The sequence below is a fragment of the Malurus melanocephalus genome, unplaced genomic scaffold (genome assembly GCF_030028575.1).
Source record: "Malurus melanocephalus ecotype Western Australia unplaced genomic scaffold, MMel_1.1 scaffold_368, whole genome shotgun sequence".
NCBI lineage: Eukaryota > Metazoa > Chordata > Aves > Passeriformes > Maluridae > Malurus > Malurus melanocephalus.
Window position 1 is genome coordinate 152,356 of NW_026623600.1, and position 16,596 is coordinate 168,951.

Genomic DNA, 16,596 nt, shown 5'->3' on the forward strand with positions numbered 1-16,596 from the left:
GCCCGGAGTTCGGCCCCGAGCTCGGCCCCGGCCACCGGGACAAAGGCCGGGCTGGACGCGGCTCTGGTCTCTCCCGACCGGGGACGGTTCTGCGGCCGCTCCGGGTGAGCGGTGCAGGCCGCGGCTGTAGCAGCATCCCGGGGAGCCGGCAGGAGCGATGTGCGGCGGGGGCGGCCCGTGCCCCCAGGAACCCCACGGTGCGGCCGGCAATTGGCGGCGGCCGGGTCGGGGCTGCGGCACGATGGCACTGCCCCGGCCACCCGTGATCTCCTCCGACCCTCCGCCTCCGGTGTGTGCTTTGCTCGAGACAAACATTGAAGTGAAATTAGTTCAACGCGAACTTGCGGTTCAGTTTCGTTCCGTTTCGATGGAAATTTACAGTGCTGCAGCGGGTCGTGTTGGTTCCCACCGGCACTTGTTGATGGTTGAGCAGCCTTGCAAAAACGGTGGATATTTATTTTTCAGAAAGGCCTCAGAACACCTTTTGAGTGAGAACACTCTTTTAAAGTTAGAACACTGAAGAATACTCTCTGCTTGAACAACATTTTTGGCCTGGTTAGGCTGAGGTGGCACAGTGCTGGATTGGTTTTGTTTTGTTTTGTTTTTTTTTAATGAATTTTATACAGGGATGGTAATATAAAAGAAGCAGTTTGCTCTGTGTTGGGGCCAGGTAAAAGGAAAGGTTGCTCTCTGTGTGACATAAGTGGAGGTACTGTCATGAAATAGTTGTTTGCTATATTCTGTATTCTGTCCTYCTGGTATGGACTCTCCTGAGACTGGTGGGGACTTGTTTGGGCAGAGAACTGATGATTAACCCGAAGAGTTTTACTTAAAGTAAAAATGAGGACTTTGGCTTCTTGTAGCTTCCCTTGTGTGAAGGATTGGGTACCTTTTGGGCCTTGTCTAGGTAGTATTAACCATCTTTCAAAAACAAGAATCCCAGACCTTGTGAAAATACACGGGTTAAAAACTTTACCGTGATATGCCAAAGCAGTTGTGATTAAATAAAAACTAGACTTGTGCGGTTAGAACCCTCCATGTTGCCCCTTGTATTTCCACCTGACCCATTTTTCCTGTTTGAGTCGTTCCTCTGAATTACCTGTATCTCCAAGGCTGAGACTTGGCTTTGCACCCTGGCACCTGTAATGCTCTGGGAGCTTGATAGCATCTGCATGCTCTCTCTGGGTGGAGGAAGGGCAGTTGATTCTGTTGTAGCTGGTTTAAAGTGGCTGTTTAAATACACATTCAGGACTATGGGGCCAGCATGATGATGCCCAGTGCTGGTGATTTTTCCTGAGGTAACAGGTGAGTGTTTAGATGTGCCAGGAGGAGCTGAGTGTGGGATCCTGTGTGGGCTTTGGAGCAGCAGGTTGCTGTGGTGGTGATGGTTCCTGGAACTTGCAGGAAACTCCATCCCAGGAGGATAGAGATGTCTGTGCTGCCATGCCACCTGTGTGGGCTCTGSGTGGGATGGGAAGGGGCTGGATGTGGCAGCAAGAGCTGTGCAGGCTGCTGGGGCAGCTCTGGCTTCTCCCTCGGATGCATGGTCGCCTTGCCTACTGCACGTGCTCCTGTGATGCCAAGACAAGCTGAGCTCAATGAGGAAAACCACCAAAAGTGTCRAGCATTCTGCAGTTAGGATACTCAGCTTGGGCTTGTCGTGGGGCTTTGCAGGCATTGGAGCAAGGGAGGTGCAGGAATGCATTGCTGGGTGGGGAGAAGAGTAGGTTGGACTGCGTCAGTGTTGATTCAATTGGCTTAAACAGCATGGCAAGGTGGAGCAGGGAAGTCATTAAGCTGAAAACAAGTAATTATATTTAAAAAAAAAAGTTTTGCTCAGTTAATTTTTAGCCAGAAACACTGGCTTGTGCAATGGCTGCCATGAGGGAGGTGGGAGTGGGAGAGGGTGGAACAAATCCCGTGCCAAGGGACTGTGACATTGGTCCCCTGGGTAGCAGTCTGGTGTTTTTGGAGACCCTACCCCAAGGTGCTTGGGCAAGCTTGGCTGAGGTGAGAGCCCCTTGCAGGGGATTTCTGTTTGGTGTCAGGACTGGCAGTTTTATAAGGAGTGTTTGCAGTCRGGGTATTCGTCTGAGCCTCGGCATAGGGAGGAGTTGTGAGGATGTGGTACAGGGAAGAAGTCTTTAGGGAAATTGAGAGCTATCACATTGATGTCTGGGGCAAGCATAGCAGACCCAGAAGGTCTCTCACAGGCCATCCAGTTTTGTTTTAAATTYTATATCCTGCACCATTTTTAATGCACACAGACTGAAGTCCTCCAGGTGACAGGACAGAGATGAAGGGACACTGCCCTGTCCTTATGCTGGGCAGTCCTCACTGTGCAGCCATGTCCCTCAAGCCTTGCAATCAAACAAGGGGTTGGTTTAGGTCTTTTCACTCTTGYTGTTCTGTGTGCCTCAACTTGATCTTCATCTCTTGGCTACCTGGATCAACTGCCCATGCCAAAGGACTTGGAGCTTCATTTCTTCTCAGAGGGTCTCCTGGCAGTTCATGGTGCTGTGTTCAAGGCACMGTTTGGAGACAAAGGAGAGCTGGAATTCGAAGCATTAAAATAGATCCTTTTYCATAAGTTTTTTTAATGTCTGTTGTGTGCACACCAAAGTCTGTCTGGATGCTTGTGACTGCTGGTGTGAAGAGTTGTTGTCCTTACCTACATGTAATGTTAGAGTTCAGTAACAGTCCTGAATATTTAGTATCCTGGTTGTTTTGTGGGGAAGTAGGATACCTTTGACAGTTATTTAAGAAAAAAACAGCACCCAAACTGGAGCAATTGTGTATTTCTCACATTTGCCAAAATTCATAATTGTCATTACTGCTAACATTATTCAGAAAAGGATTATCTGAAGAATGGTGGTATGAAATCTAGAAATGTAGTCAATTCCAAGGCACAGGGAGAATTTTGATTCTAATTACAGCTTGTGGAGTCACTCATTCTAACTACCGTTAATAGGAACTGGTATCACTTATAACTGATTGTCATGGAATCAGTTCAGCTGCACTGGGCCTTCAGGAAGACTGGAGGCAAGTGGGACTTCTCCAAATACTCACTGCCTGGTATGCTCTACTGTCCTTAAAAAGCAAAGCAGAGCTACTGTATATGTCTTCTCAGAGTGTACCTGATGGCTCAAATGTGTTGAGTGGGAATTCCTGACTGCTTCAACTGGAATTCAGGATTGTCRGTTCCCTTCACATGTGTGTGTGTTGTGGTTCTGTTTGCTCTCTCACTGATGTCTTTGCTCTCTTCATCTAACTCCAGAYATTTTAGCAAAAATCAGTGGAGGTCTGTGTCTGGAGGGAGTCCTTTGTGGGTATGAGGCAAAAAGCCTGGAAGGGGAGGTTGTTAAGACATATCTGAGTGTATGAGGAGATGAACTAGAGTCCATCTCTTACGCTTGGGTGCCATTCATTACATCGGTGGCTTACTGAAGTTAGGTGATCAGTTTCTATTTACAAGGAAGCTCTGTCCTGTACCTTTCTCTTTCTGGTAGAAAAGAGCTGCTGGGAGACTTTTTGAGAGGTCAGGAAATGTTGGTTTTTGGCTGGTGACAGAATTGGTGAATACTGTGATGGACTTTGTCAGTCACTGCGGTCAGGTGAATTGGTGTGGATGTGTAACGTACACTGTGTCAGTGGGGTAATCATGGCTTCTGCACACAGCACTGGCAGAAGTGGAATATTGCTTGAAACCATTTGTGGGTATTGCTGTGACCAGAATGGTCCTTTGTATGGGAATTCAGTAAGAGGTGCCATGATTYCTGTGTCCTCCTCTGTTGCTTCCTGCCTTGGTGAGTGCATGGAGTGACAGGAGCAGCTCCGCTCCCCACTGTGGAAGGTACTCCYGGACCCAGATCTGGCAGGAGGAGAGGAATGAGATGTTTGATCTGTTGGAACAGAGTGGGCCCTGTCAAAGGCAGCTGGGGAGGACTTAGCCCTCTGAGGGGCATGGTGGTCAGAGAAAGTGAGTTAGCAGTGTAAACATGGCAGTTTGCTTAGGGAACCTAAGGGGAATTTGGGTAGCAARAGTCAGTGGGGAGGTGTAGGAGTTGTGAAGAAGCAACAAGTGAGCAGCGGTTTAGGAAGGAAGCAGTGTATGAATGGCTGGGTGAATGAAACATATGATGTAGGTATGAGAACAAGATAGAAAAGAGCAAGGTAAGAGAGGACTGGGGAGGAGAACTTCAGTAGGTAATAAAATAAGTGGTATCTGTCCATGTGTATTTAATTGCCCATTGTTATGCTAATATAGGACAAGTGAGCAGGTGGGAACTGACTGAATACAGTCATAAGGTGCCTGTACTTCCTCTAGCCCTCGGTGAAAGCACCAAAGCTGTGTGTGTTAGCAGACACCACTGATGCAGGCTGACACTGGCAGATTGATGAGTATATGTCTACTTGGACATAYTTGCATTTGTTAAGAAAGGTAAAAGTTGTGTGGTGTACAGTATTTTAGCCCATTTGTGYCCTCAGTTTATTCATATATGGGCTCAATGTCCATGTCTGCTTTGTGTTTGAGTCTTGGCGTACACTTTTGTGTGCAGGACTGTATTTGTATGTGGGTATATGGTTTTGCATTTTGGCTTTCTATTTTGATTTACTTGTAATCGACTGGTGTTTTTGATAATTTCTGTTTTACTRGTAAGGGACAGACCAAAAGTACTAGTTAGTCTCCTCGGATGCTGGGAGGCCTTTTCAGTTATTTTATGCAGATTTGAAGAAGCCAAGAGTCGTGAAAGTCACATAGTTGCCCATCAAAATGAGGGTCATCCTGCAAGAGAAAGATGAGTTTTGTGAGGAAGCAAAAAAAGCCAAAATGTGTACTTTTCAAACTTCATGTTGTTTTGCTCACATGAAATTAGATTTGTGTGTATGCAGTGAAACGCTGCTTGCAGGAATCTCATGTAACCACATCAAGCTCTGCATGTATCAAACAGACACAAACAGTTTGTTAGCATCGTACATCTTTGAAGTTGTGTGTCTTCTGTTGGATTTAGGTTTGGTAAGATTTTATGTGAAAGAAAATGTGGAGGTCTGCTTCCCTGTGGAGGAAGCAGGTTACCTGTTGTAGTCTGTGAAGACTGGGGAGGAAAACTGTTTGAGGGGAAGAAGCAGTGCAGGGTGTTTGTGTAGAGCTGTGTTTTGTGGGCAGGAACTGACRGCAAATACCCATTCAGGCCTCACTGAAGTGATGGTAATAGAGAAGGTATAAAAATCTCTGAATGAATATAATGCTTCTGGTGTCTTCTCAAAGTCTGGAGTTCACTGATCTGTACCATTGTTGGAAAGGTGCTGGTGATGTTCATAACCCTCATATACCTCATTTAAAATGGGCTTCATTGTATTAAATGCCTCCTTAGATGCGGAGGTGTGTCTTCCCCTTCTCTCTTGTGCTAAGACAGCAGCATTTACTCGGGAAGGTGGGGTTTGGTGTGCAGCGGCATCAGAGTGAGAAAAACCAGCCTGACACTGGCAGTTAAACCTTTTCATTGTGGTTCAAGAGGTATCACCTTGGGGTATGGGCTTTGTCCTGGATATTCTGGTCTGGATGGATTATTGTACATTGTTGTCTGCTGGCTTTGGAGATATTAACAGATGTTTTGGGGATTCCTTTGCCGATCCTGCTCATATATGGTTGATGGGCTGTAACATCTCTTCTGCAATGAGAAGCTGAGTYCCTCTGATGACACTAGTTCAAAGGAATCTGTGTCTTTAAGTCTATTTGCCTAGGAGTTATGGCATTTTTATACTGTTTTTATATTGGTTTGGTTGGTTTCTGGTTCTCCCTGTGCAGTTCTGCTGCTGCTCCCTTGGCCAATGCCTTCAGTAATGTGAATCTTCCACGTGATGTTCTAGACTGCTGGTGTTCACTGCTAAGCGTTTTTGTCTGTCTTGTAGTTACTCAGGTTTCTTTTCTTGTTGTGGACTTGTTTGATTGTAGAAGGGATGTGTGAGCAGTGGTAGATGACAGTGCAGTGCTTGTTGAGCATGGAAAAATGTCTTCCTTCCTAAAAGATGTGTTACTATTGCTGGATTAGTTAATGTGCWATAGTTACTCATGGTAAATCCCTCGAAAGAGACACTTCACCTGTGTTTCTTCAGTTCAGCTCATAGRTAACTTGAATACTGTGTCTGTGCTAGGCTGAGAATGGAACAGCCCTTGCGTGTTTGTTATCCTTTCATTTGCATGTGTCCCTCTGATTTGGAGGTTGTCTGGAACCTGAKTGTGAGGCTCACCCTTGCAGTTGGYRCTGACTTGGGTGTTTAGGGGGGCTGTCAAATATTGAAATACTTGATTATCAACATCAATGAGAAGGAAAGTGCTCAGAGTTTTCCTGAARGTGCTGAGGGGTTAAGCCATTGCTYATMAAGTGTGAAATACAGGGAGAGTGGGTTTCATATSCTTCTCCTGGGATGGGATTGCAGGAGGGATTTGTATTGCATTGGAGCTTTGTTTTTTTACTTGTGGCTCTTTTAGTGTCTGAACAAGACAAAATAATTTTTGCTGTGACTCTGCATCCTCTTTTCTACCCCCACCCACCTCCTTGTACTGCTGCTGAGTTGCTGGACAAGTTATCTCTCTTACAGATCTCTTGCTGAGGTTTGCTGGGTGGACTTGGGTAAATTATGTACAAGATGCTTGGAAAAATGCCACAGCAGGTGACACCTCATGTGGCAGCCTTTCAGAGAGGTGATCCTGTGCTACCAGCACTGAACTGACTTCAAGAGCTGCTATGGATTACAGATGTACCTTTTACATACATGTACCTTTGACATACACAGCGCCTCTGTTCACCTTGTAGGCATTTCCCATGTTAGCTCATGTTTGTCCCCTTGCCTCATGAGTTGTCCCTGCTGAAGACCTGCCTTGCCCTTGCAGGGATAGAGCTCCCTGAGCTGCAAAGTGAGGTGGGGGTGGCAGGAGGAGGGATCACCTTCCTGGGGGAAGTGGAGAATATGGTGTCTTGGTTCCATCACKTGTCAAACTGTGTCAGTATGGCTGAGCTGCATATGCTTACCCTAAGTCCTGTGCCCACTAATTAAGCCCGAGTCAGTTGGTCCCCTTGCAGGCTCCCTTGGGTGCTGACACTTCAGGAGCTGGCCCTCACAGCAGGCAGTGCTGCCAGGCAGAGGTGTGTGCTGCCAGGACAGCCTGATGCTTCTGACTCACTGAGGAGTGAGTCTGTCAGCAATGTGTGCTGCTGCCAAAATCATGTGCATGGCCTCYCCAGATGCTGGTTTTCCATCTTTTGTGTGGGGGTTGGCTTAAATAGTTCATCTGGCTTCTGTTTTTCTGTTTGGTTTTTTGTGTGTGTATGTTTTTGCTTGCCAGGGATCAAGCAGATTTCCCCAGCTGCATTGGGCAGGGGAGCTGCAAATGTAAGAARCAGTGCTTTGGTGTACAATGACCTTTAGAGGTAGAAGAGCACCATATTGAGGCTCATTAGCTTCCTTGCATTTAGTCCCAGTGTTTTTACCTCTTGGGAGCTGTGTCTGAGTGAATTTCYTGAGTGTCCTTTTTACGGAGACCCTTCCTGAAGCTGAAGAGAAGGATAGACTGCAGGGAGATTTGCAGTAGGAGAGACTTGACCTAATTCCTGTGATTTAGTACGGTAAACTCGGAGCACCAGAGCACATTAGGGATGAGTTTTAAACCAGAGRATCTAAAAGAAGACTGATAAACTTCGGCAGCTAAATACATTTGAAAATAATGATAATGGGAGGAAGGCAGAGTTCAAAACTTGCTCTGCCTTAGCAGTTCCTCGGCAGGKAAGCTTTGTCAGCCTGAGCATTTGCATTCGGGAGCTGGTGTTCTGAACWGGCTGTGGCTCTGACTTTGGTTCTAAACTTCTCATTTTGCTTTATTTTATGTTACATTAGTCTGGTTCTTATGTGCATCTGCAATCTTTGTGGGTTTCSTTTTGTTTGAAGGGAAGCTTTAGATCTTGAAGGTCTTTATGATGTGTGTTTCCTGGTCTGCTTAGGTGACTATTTCTTCAAGATTAATCCAGCAGTTCATGCAGGTGCAATATGTCTGTGTCACCTCATGGTTAGGTGGAAAGGTACAAACATCATTTTTATCAGCTGTCACAGGKTTGTTTCATCGTAGTCCCAGGGGAGCTCTGCAGCTCTGTTGAACGTCTGCTCCAGGCATGCAGAGATCCTTTGCAGGATGTATGTGAGGTATCACTGACCTGGATTTGCATCAGGAGTRTCATGTGATGCTGTGGAGCATCTTCCAAAATGTGTGACCTTGACTCCKCAGGCTGTAGCCCCTGGTGGTGAGATCTCTGCTATTGCTGTTAATGAGAAAATCCAACACAGTGTTGCTAAGTGTCGCTGCCCATCTCTGTCCTGGTTCTCCTCTCAGGTGAGCTGAACTGCCGTGCAGTGGGCAGTACAGTGACAGTGTTTAGWAGGTATGACCATTAACTTCGTATGAGCATCAAGGGAGATGGGAGTAMGTGTATTGCACAAATTGTGTATTTATTAGCTGCTAAATTGATTTCCTCTTCTSCAAATCAAAGCCTTTGTGTTTGCTCTTTACTGGAGGCAGGGCAAGCCCTCCAGGAAGCAGACAGCTCTGCTGATCCTGGAGTGAACAAAGRGTCCAAGCGCCAGGAATTAGTCTGTGTTTTGAATAATTTATCTGATCTTTCTGAGGTGCTTCAGGAGATGCCCTGTGGTGTAAGAAGGACAGCTGTTGGGAGCAGACAGCTGAGCCAAATGGGAGTTTAGCCTTTATCCATTTTTGTCTAGGCTTATTTTTTTTCTGTGAACCAAAAGGGTTGTGTGGTTTGCTTTGGACCTAATTCTCTGAAAGTGATTCTCTGAACTGCATTAACTATCACCTTGCTTTTGGATCAGAAAGCAAAGTATTTGTACTTTGAAGAGGTTTGTGGATAGAGATAAAACAGTTTCCTTTAAAAACATATGGCTATGTTGTTTGACCTGGGAGGGGTTGTGGACTAAGATAAAAGCATTGCATTTGGAAATCCCTTTTAGGGAGCAGTGGGATCATGTCCGAGTTTTCCTGTAAAGACCAGTTCCTCTCCTGAACACTGTCAGTTCAGGACTTGGTCTAATACCAAACTCTGGAAACATTATCCTACCTTTGATATCCTCTCCTCTTGTCCCATTCAGAAACCTGCACTGGCAGAAAGCAGGAAGGGGAGGATGGTCAGAACGGCTTAGTATGATACTGGCAAAGACTTATGGCCCAGAGCTGAGGAGATGTTCTTCAAGGTCCTGTTTTAGCTTTGGGATAGCTGCAACAATCAGTGTGTGGAAAGTGGGCTGTTTGCATGTCAGCTTTTAAAGCTGGTTTCCTTTGTGATTTGGGGAAGAGGTCAGCTCTCTGCTTTCTGATCTGATACAGCCCATCTTCCGTCCCTAGGAAGTGTGACACTGTGGTGTAAGTTAATATGCAAGTTTACACAAAGGACTTGTGAATGAGCTAAGAGTTGTGTTGGAAGAAGAAAGGGTTGGATGAAAAGGTTTAGATATGTGCTGCTTTAGGCAGCAGTTTGGCAGTTTACTTCTTTTGCGCTGGGGTCCCATGTTGTGGAATACCTGAACAAGCTTGCCAGCGTTCTCCTGGAAATGCAAAATATTTATAAATATATTTCTAATTAATTTGTTTTCTTTTTGAGAAGAATTGGAGTAATATCCTGGAGCTTATCTGTGCTGCTGGTTATGCCAGGGTCATAGCCAGATAGGCTTCCTRTGAGTTAAGCTTTGCCACTGTGCATCAGGGCTACATGTCTTTGGGACTAAGAACAAGAATTTACTCTATGGCCTGTTTCTATGGTTTCCTCCCTGCTGATCCTGCTGATGAGSACTGCAGCTGAGCAAATGGGAGAAGGATCTTCTAAGCAACTGTGGAAGTGGCAAAGATTGAGACAGGAGTGGTGGGAGCTGGTGTCCGAGGCCCACGTGTGTCTGTCTGGATGGTTGTGTGGGAGGGCTTGGCTGGCTTCCCCATCAGGGACATGATTTGGGATCTTCTGTGACTTGAAGAAATTCCCTGCCTGATTTTCAGTATGGCTGTTTTTTTCCTGCCTTACAAAAATATGGGAAATGAACAATGTGTGAATGCACCGTTTATTTCAGTGAAGCCCTGCAATGTTTTCTAGGTCTGGTCATTTGCTTTAATATAGACAGCCCTTAGTCAGGGCTGACTTGAATGGAAGCCTGGAACTGAACTGGCAGCAGGGACCCTGCTTYGTCACTGAACTGCCAAAGGTCTGAGCTGCACCCTGCCCTGTGCCAGGGCACTGTGCTGCTCTCACAGTATCTGGGACATAGTCCTGGAGCCACTTGTCCATGGTGTTGTTCCTGTGTAGTAAATAGTAGCTTGCTGGGAAGGTTTGTGCTGAATTTCCCTCTCAGAGCTGAGTGATACTTTGACTTCAGCAGCAGARCTTTGACTGCCCAGTGTTCTCAGAATAATCCTGTGCTGGTATGTCCTGACTCTTTGRTACCCAAACCAAACACAGATCATGTTGTGTGACAACATTCCTCTGCAGGCTGATGTCCATGCTGTTGAGCAATGCAGAAATGGAGGGTRTAATAATACTGGGGTAACATCTTGCTGTCGGTTCAGGCATTGCGTTCGAGAGTTGTGGGTTTAGCAGCCAACACAGGTTGCTCCATGGCAGCTCAGATGGTAAAGGGGAAGTTTGGGTCATCATCATCATCTAAGCTGGCAGGAGTTGCTGCTGCTTTACTGCCCAGCAGGAGCATTGATTCAAGTGCCAGCAGAAAAGTGACTGTCCTTCCAACCTTGGASGTTCAGTCCTAAGGAGGGCAGTTGTTTTAGATGACTCTGGGTTTGATATGATCTGGTCCATGTTAGGACTCAAAGAAATGCAAAGATCCGTGGAAATCTCTTTGAAAAGAGAAGTAAAATAATCACATACAGTGAAAGAATCATGTCAGCACTACATATGCACACATATTCTGCTGGGATCAGCCAAACACCAGCTAATGCCCTTACTCCCTGCTTAAGGGGGAACTGGAAAGCTGGGTGCCCAGGAAATCCTATGACAAGTTTAATATTTTGTCTCTACTAGTTACCCCTTTCTATCTCATGCATAAGCATATCAAACTTCTCCTTAAAAAGTCAGTAGACTCCTGGCTGTCAGTAGATAATTTCAGTGATTAGCTGGTATTTCTTTCTGTTGCCACACCATGATGATTTCATGACACCTGTGTATCTGTTGATCTGGCATCTTCAACATGCATGTGCTACTTCCTCTTTAATGACTGTGTCTTGGAGGTGTTTTAGGGTGTGATGGTATTCCTGCCCTGTTGTGCCTCGGGCTTAGCAAGGAACCAGCCTCCTCTTCCTTTTACAGCATATGGGTGCTCTGTTCCCACTAATGGGACCTTATTTGCAGTGTCTCTGCAATTCATGTCTCTGGAGTTTGCTGACAGTCTTGTACGGAGCAGAAAACATGTGCAGCAGGGCCAGCTTGATACCTCAGCTTTCCTCTTCCTCAGATGTCTCCGAGGGCAGCAGCACTAGGATTAGACCCCAGCTCTGCTGGTGTCACATGCAGGGATGACTCTTCCATCACAAGGTCATGCAGCTCCCACCTTCTCAGCAAAAAATTGGAGCTCTGCTGAGGTGGAGAAATTGCAGCATCGTAAACCAAGGCATTGTGGGCCAGTTTGCTCTGGGGTGAGAATGGGCCAGGTGGGTATCAGCTCTGGCCAAAGGCTGCACATGRGTGGCTGTGAAGATGGAAAACTTCTTTGTGGTACTGGGACACCTGGTGGGAGCCAGGAGGGGACCCTTCATGCTTTTGTGTGGAATAGTCAGTTTGTGTGCAGGGCTGGTGCATGCATTCCTTTTACTGAAAGCTTGGAGGGAGAAGGAGTTAATGGGGACAAGGGAAGAAGATARCTGGATCTGAGTGGGGGCTACTGGCTGATATTTTTGCAACAGTCTTCTGTTACCCAGCGTGAGACCGCGGGGATTAGCTGGGCAGACTCACAGGCTCCTTCCGTACTGGGGGCCTGCCTGCCCTCTGCACAGCAGTAGAGCTTTTTTCCACAGACTTGCAAAATCCAGTGTACTAGGGGAATTTTTATTGAGAGACTTTATGGTGCTTATTTCTTTAGCAGAGAAATTTTGTTTGCCTGTAGTTATTTACCCTAGTGAAAGGGTAAACAGCAAAGTTGCTGCTTCCCGAGAGTGCAATGGTGCTAAATTCCTCATGCACATTGCTGTAGTGCCTTCATCCCAGAGCCTGCACGATCACACCTGCCTCTTCCAAGTGTTGGCAGGTGGGGTGGTTGTCACTGCTCAAGGAGCTGGAGCTTTGCTGTGACCTGCCCCTTATATCAAGCAAAGGATCTGCCTCCAGGTCTGTATTGTGGTTATCTGGTGTGATCTCTGTGTGATTAGGAAGAAATTCTTTGCTTGAGAAGAAATTGTTCCCTCTGAAGGTGATGAGGCCCTGGCACAGACTGGCCAGAGAAGCTGTGGCTGCCCCAAGGTGAGTTGGAGCTTGCAGTAGCCTGGKCTGGCTAATGGGAGGTGTCCCTGCAGGGGTGGAATGAGATCRTCTTTAAGGTCTCTCTTCACCCATACTGTTCTGGGATTCTGTGAGTCTGGCTTGGCTGCTGGCAGTGCTGCTTGCCCAGGTTGCTGTTGTACAGGTGAGCTGTCATTAGCAGCACCTATGGTGGGATATTGCACAAAGCAGTTGGAGATGTCCTCCCCTACTCCAGGCAGGTGTCTTTTATGGAGATGTGGAATGCTGTGCTTGACTAGGTCTGGTCTTAAGCTGTGGTGGCAGAGCTGGAGAGCTTGGCTTCTGTGGGAAATTGCCTGGGCATGAGCATCTGGACCATCCGTTTAAACTATGCTTAATATCAGCAGATTTACTGCAAACCTGCTGCTTTCTGGGRGCAAAACAATCTCTTCAGTCCTGAAGCTTGTTACTTTGTATGGTACCCTGGTCTGCTCCTTTCCTGCCAGATGCAAATGTGTGTCCCCTGGATCCTGATGATGGGATTACTCTGTATTCAAAGCAATGAGGTCTRAAGTTTGTTCTAAAAAATCCATTTAATTTATGATTTTAGAGTAAACATTGAAAGGTAAAAGGAGATTCTTAATTGTGATGCTCTCCTTTGAGTGAATGACTGAGAAATGGTCTCTTGCTTTAGCCTYTCAGATAAGCTTCTGTGAAAAAGTAGAAAGAGAGAAAGCTATGCCTTCTTTTTTACCATTATCCTTCCTTTTTTTAATCAATATTAATGCTGAGAATTTGCTTTTTCTTCCAGCTAGCTACATACAGCATTCCCACTCCTGAAAGAGCCACTGTTTCTCACAGTACTATTGCAGCAAGAACTCCATTAAGACTTAAAAGGTCACCAATTGTTTAGGTGGCTGTGTGCCTTCAGCTTTGCCTGTGACACAAGGGTAGCATGGTGTGGATATAATGATACAGTCCCTRTGGCTGGAGTGGCTGGAGCTGCCTGCTGAGCTGCTACCAAGCACCAGCTGCTGCAATGGGTGTCTGATTTGTGTTTAAAACTCCTGCYGAGTGAAGGCCAGATGCCTTTGCATGGTGGTGAGGGTATCCATGCTCAGCCCACAGGTGAATATGCCAAATCCAAAGCATGGGCGTCACATCCTCTTCTGTGTCCCTTCTGGTCCTGCCCCTTTGTAAGGGGTGACTGTAGGCAAAGACCGTGGAGATGTCATTCCTGCAGGTAGCTGAGTGCCTCCTGGCACCTGAGGATCTCTGGAGGGTGTGCCTCTAGTTTCTTGGTGTCTGTCATTGCCTTAGGCTATGCATTGCATCAGCAATCTCGGCTGCAGTAAGGTGGGAGCTGTATTAGAAACCAAGACTTTGTATGGTTTTTTTTTTCCAATTTTTTGTTTCCTTTTAAAATCTGAATTGTAGAAGTCTCGTGCCTTTGCATTTCTTTGAATTTACATAAGGATTTTTTTTTTTTTGTTTTTACTCAGTATGCAGATTTGTTGCAGCAATTCTAATATCTGAAGAGATAATTTTTAATGTTTTTTAAACAGTTAGTGTCTTTGGGTTTTATCTCAGTATGTTTTGTGACTGCTATTCAGAGACATTTTTTTCTGAGATACTGTATATAGAAAAATCCTTTGTTGTCCATTACTTTTCACAGACTGATATTTTTCTCTTTTGGCAAACCTGAGAAGGACCTATGCTTCAGTGTTCCAGCACAGAATGAGCCTGTGTGTCAAAATTACTCCCCTAGGACAGGGTTGGAAAGTACCTATTTATTTTTAATAGCTTTCTATTAGCTCAGGATATACTGATATTTAGGAAACTTGGTGTTTGAAGCAGGAATTTCAAACCTCTTTTGCAAGCTGGAGGAGTGTGGCAGGAATTGAGGAAGATTTATAGACTCTGGTGAATACCAAAGAGGACAGTTACTGAGGTGTGAAAGGAGATGGGAGGGAAGTGTGTGCCCCAGGGAGCTGTGGCCTGGAGGTGTCTGGATAGGGAGAAATGGCCTTTGGGCAYAAGGGAGGAGTGACCTGCTGGTGTCTGTATGATGGAGCTGTGTTAATGGCTCTGCAGGTGAGTCTGAGTTAGAGATGRGACTTGCTGGGAGCAGCTGGCACCCGATGGTTCATATGAACTATGGCAGCCCAAGAAGGTTGATTAATATTTATTAAGGGCAATGGCTTGCTTTTGTGTCAGACTTTCTGCCAACTCAAGGTTGCCTGGCATATTAAGACTGTAAATGCTTSTGCAGGAGTTTAGTTACTTCCCCAGAAGTGTTTTTCTGCTGAAGATAAATTCTTCTGTCAGGGATAGAGTGGTAGAAGGGCTGAAATCTGCTACAAAACAAAAAATCTTGAATAAAAGATAATTCACAGAAAAAAAAAAAAGGAAATAAAAAGGACTTTGTCATCAGAGGGTTTTGCAGTATAGTGAAGTTTTCCAGAGCTCAGCAGCGGGTGTAATTAGTAGGTAGCCCCTGCAGCAAAATGGTGATGAATAAGGTCTTAGGGAAGGGAATTTGTTGTKTTACCATTGCGGGAGTTAAGGGGTTTCGCAGCTGCTGCAGGCTGAGTGAGGACTGATAAGCAGTGAATCCTTTCTGCCCAGMGCTGTTCACTGTACCTGGAAGTGGAGGAAAACATGGGAGCTGCTTTGCTGGTGGCAGGGGACTGTGCAGGGCAGCTGCTGGCAGCACGGGGCCAGGCTGCTGCYGAAGGGCTTCCAGAGAGCAGGTGACAAAAATCCCTCCAGCATCACTGTAACTTTGTGACCTTGACCATTTTGGAGTGAAGATGGATACTTCCAGCTCTGGAGTCTTCAGTGCGTTTTGTCCTGSAAGCAGGGATGTGCTGGTGATTTCTCACCCACTGTGCTTTGAGCTCGCTGCCTAGCATGGGCAGCCATGGACTGCCTGGGGAAGGCTGTGAAATGCTTCCATTAAAATCACTTTGCTGACTGCGATGCCTGGAGGCAGGAATTCGGGTAGGTCAGACCCAGAAGGTTGAAGGACCTTAAGAAAAAACCTTAAACCAATACTTCAGCACCTCTTTGCCAGAGCATCACAGTTTGCCTTCAAAATGTAGAAGGCATTTCAAGAATAGTTGAAAATACAGGGTTGTGCCCAGGATCATTTTGCTTCTGGGGAGTTCTTGAGGTGTTGCCTAGTGGAGATCTTCATCCCCAAGACTTGTGATGGAAGTGACATGCATTTCTGTAGGAGCCAGTGCATATTATGCATCTGAGTAAAGGCTGTCTTGGTTTGCACACTTGAAGTTGTTTGTTGCGTGAGTTTTATTCCAGGGCAGATTTCACATCTCGCTAAGAGGGAAGAATGAGTGCTTGCTTACACTGTTGGCCTGGTTCTCTTGCTGCTTTGGAAATCTGCGTAAAACAYGCTCAGTTGGCTATTTCATAGAGTTAATCATTGAATCATAGAATGGTTTGGGTTGGAAGGGTTATTAAAGCCCATCACATTCCACGCCCCTGTCAGGGGCAGGTACACCTTCCACTATCCCAGGTTGCACCAAGCCCTGTCCAACTTGGCCTTGGACACTTCCAGGGATGGGGCAGCCACAGCTTCTCTGGGCAGCTTGTGCCAGGACCTCCCCATCTGCGTGGCAAAAACGTTTCTTCCTTGTGTCCAGGCTAACTTTGCCCTCTGTCAGTTTAAAACTGATGCAGGTAAGGATGAAATTTCTTGTCAGGAAGTTCAGYCTAATATAAAGTAATAGGGTGGGGGGGGGCCTTGTCCAGCCTGATGGGTGAGATTGGAGTGAGCCTGTGACAAACTGTGAGAGCTGAATCAGGGACCTTCCTGTGGGCAGAGCCATGGCTGGAGGAGCTGCCTGTGCTGTGTGTGAGCCCAGAGAGCTGCTGAGAAGTGCCCCTGGCTTGTTTCCCCTTTAGATTTTAACCARGTGAATTAAGATGTGAGCTACTAAAAAAGCACTCAAGAAGATTCTTTTGACAGAACAAACCCCATTTGTTACTKGCAAAAGTGGTTTACAGGAAAGAGATTTTGATGTTGAGTATCTTCCATTAAAAATACTGTTAACTGCTAAATAACGACAGTATG

At 46.1% G+C, this 16,596-nt stretch overlaps 1 protein-coding gene across 2 annotated transcripts in view; it reads left to right on the forward strand.

Moving 5' to 3' along the window:
• The window catches only part of MAP2K4 (mitogen-activated protein kinase kinase 4), an 87,827-nt gene that overhangs the window by 516 nt on the left and 70,715 nt on the right, over positions 1 to 16,596 (forward strand). The gene's annotated exons all lie outside the window — the stretch shown is intronic.